At 30.3% G+C, this 6,129-nt stretch overlaps 1 long non-coding RNA gene across 1 annotated transcript; it reads right to left on the reverse strand.

Annotated features, from left to right (window-relative positions):
- Positions 1 to 447: 447 nt before the first annotated feature.
- Positions 448 to 2,646, reverse strand: LOC114314546 (uncharacterized). The gene is made up of 3 exons (XR_003647501.2): positions 2,500 to 2,646; positions 1,606 to 1,682; positions 448 to 797 (listed from the first exon to the last, which is right to left on the reverse strand). It is a non-coding gene; the product is annotated as an uncharacterized LOC114314546 (long non-coding RNA).
- Positions 2,647 to 6,129: the final 3,483 nt, after the last annotated feature.

Genomic DNA, 6,129 nt, shown 5'->3' on the forward strand with positions numbered 1-6,129 from the left:
AAAATAACAAATAAAATTTGTGATACCAATTAAAAGTGAACGGACTTTTTGATGTATCAAAAGGTTAAGAAAACTTATTGGTGGACCCATAATCCTAATAGATTTTTTGAGTTAGTTCCATAAAAATTTCTACATAGATAATTTTCATGACGAGATAAAAAGGTTTAAATATCGCAACATGTAGCGATCCCGGTTTCGACCCTTCTTTCATGTTTTGCCACTTCGATTGGGCAGGTCGAGGATCGAGCTGCCCGGTTAGCTCACGGGGGTCCAGGGGGCAGCACCCCTTGGTGGGTCTAAGGGCAGGGCCTTGGCGGGGTTCAGGGGCAGTGCCCCCGAAGCAAAAATACAAAATGTATTCGAAGTGCATAAGACCTGTACACAAAAATACAAATCTCAGCAAGGCAACCCCCGCCAAGAGGGCGCACTTCAACGCTATAACACCTGTACACAATAATCACCTGTATAATTCTTATATCATATCACCAATAGTGCGTAAGACCCTTCGATTGACCAACATTTATGAGATGATCCATTCGAAGACAAAAATATCATCATGCTACTAAGATAGTTTCCATGCACCACTACCCCCAAAACAAAACATACTATTCATGAATCCATCAATACATCCAACTTCACAAAGCAAATATTTACAATCAACCTACTTCATAAAACAAAGGATAAAACTGCATCCTAGAGTGACCCTAAGCAAAACCTCAACTACCAGATGTTCACATTTGATCCTCCAGAAACTCTAATCTTCCAAGTTGAGGCGAGCCATACAAAAGTCTAGGAATCTGAAAAAAAATTAATTAAAAAAAGAATGAGCTACAGCCCAATGAGTATACCAATCCCATGGAGTTATAAAGCTTTCTCCTTCCAATTGGGTTCAAAATAAGATAATAAACACAAGAGCTTAATTGGACTGAAACTTATAAAATTTGAGAAAATTTTGCATAAACCGTTATCAAGATTTTTCTAAAGAATCTCATAATGCAGGAAAAATACATTTGAATAAGGAAAGTAAACAAAAATACAACTTTTCAATATATTAAGATTTCATGTCCATCATACGAACCACTACATAGCCTTAGGGTCGCGTTACCTCACGACTTAGGTGGTGACGGTACCGTTAATCAAAACATAACCATAGGAACATAACTCATGTCATCGTAGCACTTCAATTCTCATTTTCAATGTTTCGGTCCCTAGGACCCCTTATGTACAACGACCCTTATGGTCCTTAAAACATTTCGGTCCCCAGGACCCCAAAGCATTTCCGCCCTTGTGGCCTCAAAGGTTATATTTGGTTATATGATCAATAAAAATAAATACTCTTGCATGACGTTTCATTATCATCTAATCATCATCATCATAAACTTTTGAAGGACTAAACTTAAATAAATTCTCATAAAAATTAGTGCTTCATTATACAAATGAAATCATATATTTATTTAAACTCAACATTTGACCTCAATAAATTTATAGATTTTCTTCTTATACATATATCATGATGAAATGTGTTACTTCCTTTAATTCAAAAATATTTTTAAACTTTGTATTAAAGATAGAGATAAGGTAAATTTCTATGGTAAGTATACTCACCTCCAAAATAGCAAAAGCGTAGATTTGAAACTCTACGAATTAATTCCCAAGAGGTGTAGAGACGCCTTCATTCAATCCTAACAATTAGTAAATAGGATCTAAAATTAAGGAAAAGCTTTCAATGAAAATTACAACCTACAAAATTGATCCTAAATAAGACATACTATGGAATGACAAGCTAAAGAACTCCTCCAACTTCAAGTCACCCAAACAAACTTCTTATCCAATCTCCACAACACCCATCCTTTGTACATTTTTGAGTTATTAACCTTTTTAAATATCCAACCAATTTATATGCACAATACCACCATCAATTAAACCACGAAAGTCAAAAATCAACATTTTCATAAACTCAACAACTTAGGTAAAACCACTTCAATCATTAATAAAATTCCTCCAAAATCGTTTTTAGAACATAGAGATACCCAATCCATCATTCATCAAATCAATTTCAACATATAAATTTCCTAACACCAAAATCCCCAATTTTTATATCACATTCAAACCTAGATTAAACAAATCTCAATCTCCAAAACAACCATCGAATTGATCATTAAACCAATAATTTCATGAACTCATGATTTTTATAACTTTTTCTTCAAAATCATTTATATACTCCATTGCATGGATCCAATCTTCAAACATTTCTTGTTGCATGTAATTTATAGAACTCAATTTAAGAATGATTCTCAAAATTGAACCCAAATTTAACAAATTTAAGAAATTATAACTCATATTCTTCAACCTAACTTGATTTTTGATGCAAAACCCAGTTCCTATCAATTTATATTATTAATCTTCAAATCTTCATTTTTAATCCTCTCAAAATCCATCTTGAATTAATTTATGTCTAGATTATTTAAACTATACTAGAAAGAGGATGAAATTTCTTACCTTAAGATGATTTTTTCACAATTTTTAGCTTGAATTTTAGTATCCCACAAAACCCTCTTCTCCTTTGTTCTTCCTCAATTCTCAAGCCTTGAGTTCCTTCTTTTCTCTCTCTCTCTCTCTCTCGGCCTTTCTCTCTTTATGGCTCAATTCCTCTTTTCCTGAATGTTGAAGAATGAATTCAATGGGCTCTATCTAATACAACGTATATACAATGAATAGACACACACACATGTGTGTGTCTATTCAATGGGCTGTACAGCCTTCTTTTCAGACCCAGATTTTCTCAACACACACACCCACATACACTCCCAATTTTAGATTATTCTACAATTTAATGAATGACCAAAATTAATTTAATTAAGCAACACTTAGTCTTAATAAATCTTGATTAACACATAATTAAATTAATCATGACTAATCACAAATCCCACTTAATTTAATTAGTTTAATTTGACTTCCTTTAGAGCTCAATTAATTATATTTAAATTTATTAATCTGAATAAAAAAAAAATTATAATCAAACTCCCAAAATGCTCCAAATATTAAATAAAACTTATCGTCATCATTAATTTTGATTTCTCAAACCATTTAGGCCTTCAATTTCTAATCAGACTCCAAATTTCTGTCAATAAATTATATATTCAAATTGGACACCTCATAAATAAATTTAATTCGCAAATAATCACAATTCTCAATCGTCATAATTTAATTAACTTAATTAACTCCAAATTGGACCTAATTAATCGAATCTCAATTTTTACTAAACTGAATGGAATATTAATTAAACTCCCAAATGGGTCCGTAATTAAAAATTAAATTGATTCAATTTCTTAATTTTACGTCCTTAAGTCATTTGGACCCTTAATTTCTAATTGTAAAATAAATCTTTAATAGAATCATATACGAATCAGATTCCATAATTTTCATAAATCCCAAATTAAATTAGGATAACGACTAATTAAAATCTCAAATCTCCTTAATTAACCAAATATAAAATATTACACATGACGGGGTCGTTACATTACATATCCTCCTAAAACTCCTATACTCTTATATCCCATCTTTACTAGATCATTATATCCTTAGGTTTTTTATTGGAGTTCAGGTATATGCCAATAGTAGTATTTCTGAAGCATCATTAGGAATTGTAAAGTGCATGAGCATATATATATATATATATATCATTCCTGTGACTTGAAATTCATTTCTTTAATTTTGGAATTTCAAAAATGTTTAGCGTATATATGGAGTTTTATTCCAAAGTTTTGGAATTTAACAAATTGAACACAATTAACTTCGGAAACAAAAACTAAATTTTATAGTTTACAAATTGATTTGGTAGAAATAATCAAATTTACAAATTGATCTTGTAGTTTACAAATTTTGTAATAATCAAATTTATGAAATTATTTAAATTTGTAGAAGGAAAATACAATACAAAATAGTAAATTTTACAAAATTTTCTGAATAAAAATTGAAAAGACTAAAAGGTGGTGAAAAAAAATTATGAGATTTATTGACTATTTTATTGAAGCCGTATAGTATTAATGTCCTAATATTTTGTTTTTGTTTGCAATTGACTAATTTGAATTATTTTGTCAATGACTGAAAATATACGAAATTTGTAAGGTGTCATGTGAACTTTAATGTTCATAGCTTGTGCAAAATTGAAAATATGACATAACAATATAATGATGACTTGCTAAATGGCCCTACTCAATGAAATTCCTTATTACACCACTGTCTGTAACTAGTGGAATTCTCTTCTTCAACTTTGCGATTATTCGGTTTTCGTTTTCTCTACCTTTTTAGATTCTCTAATAATTCACTTTTAAGTTGTTATATCTTTCTCAATGTTTTATCTTTTGTTGATGCTTAATGTATGTCACCTCTATTGTTCTCCTCACTCTAACTGTTGTCTCACGGTTAGAGATTCTTTTATCTTTGAATTGTCCTTCTTTTGTATCAATAGAATTGTGTGAGAATTTCAAAATTTGATCCAACAATTGAAAAGTGTATTAAGATTGAAGGTTTTTGTAATCAAGGGCTCCATGCCCTATCACACTTTTTTTTTGTTGTTGGTGTGTACAATGGTTTTTCCTTTGATTTGAGTGATTCTTTTGCATCAACCACATCAAAGTCCTTTTTTCTTTTCCAGAGTTATATGATGTTACTTTTACAGTTTGCTTTTATCTCTGAATTCTCTTTCTTCGGTAACTATTGAAGAATTGTTCAAGAATTTCAAATTATGATCCAATGATTGGAAGTGTATTAAAATAGAAGGTCCGGACCTCGTAACCAAGGATTCCGTGCCTTATCTCATTTGTTTTTGGCGTGTATACAATGGTTTTTCCTTTGATTTGAGTATTCTTTGCTTCAAGCACATCAAAGTCCTTTTTTCTTTTCTAGAATTATGTGATTTTGCTTTTACAATTTGCTTTTGTAGATCATGCACAAGTTGTCATTTGATAATGTTCTTAGTTCAGGTTTTCTATTTACAAAAAATAAGAAACACATTTTTTTGGTAAAAAATAAAAATAAAAAGTATTTAATACACAATGTTTTGAAAAAAAAGAAAAAAAGAAAACACATGTTCGGTGACTTTCTATTTGAGCCCATTCTCAATATTTTGCAATTACAAAAGGTGACGAAAATTTCAAATTAAGAAAATCATAAACTAACCAAAAATAAAAGGGAAAAAAAAAATATTAGGCTAATTGTGTAAGGCCTCGGTGTCCCACATCGGGAATGGAGAGCATCGAGGCCTTTTCTCAAGTGGTGAAATCCCTATTAGAACTCCCCAGTTAAGCGTGCTTAGGCTGGAGTAGTTCTAGGATGGGTGACCCACTGGGAAGAACAAATCCGTGCGGGCGTGGCCCAAAGCGGACAATATCGATGACGTGTAAAGGGTTGGGGCGTTACAAATTGTCTTAAAGCTCAAAGCTGAAAAAATACATGAGAGTGCCAAAAATAAAAAAATAAATTTTTTTTTTGAAAAATGGAGGGATAATTACAAAAATAAAATAAAATAAAATCCGAGGGTTTAAGCCTCTTTTAACAAAATAATCCTTGAGTTTTTAATTTTGTCTATTTAAACCGTAATCTTTAAATTTGTTGTCAATATAAACCATTGGCTTATTTTTGTTCAGTAAAATTGACAGAAAAATTGTATTTTAGTTATTAAACTCAATGTAGATATACGTAAAATATCTAAAATATCTTCTTCTTTTTTTTATTGAGTTTACTGATTGAAATACACATTTTTCGATCAATTTTACTCCGTGAACATAGACAAAATGATTTAGATTGAAAACAAATAAAAAATTTAGAGTTTAAATTTACAAAATTAAAAAATAGAATTTATTTTGTTATAAGGGTCAAACCTTGGCTTTTTTTTTTTTTTTCAATATTTTCTCCAAAAATTAAATAAAACTAATGGAACTATAAACAGAAAAAATGCAAAAAATTAGCTTATGATTTTCTATGTGAAAAATTATAAATTGCACAGACGAAGAGGCACATGTTCACAAACATATGAGATTTAATAATAACATAAATTACAATAATGTTTCCTGAACTTTGGGGAAAAAAAAATTATAACGGGCTTGCAAGTTTTGCTTTCTGTCTTTT

Source organism: Camellia sinensis, chromosome 7 (assembly GCF_055761805.1).
Source record: "Camellia sinensis isolate YWXY chromosome 7, ASM5576180v1, whole genome shotgun sequence".
Taxonomy (NCBI): domain Eukaryota; kingdom Viridiplantae; phylum Streptophyta; class Magnoliopsida; order Ericales; family Theaceae; genus Camellia; species Camellia sinensis.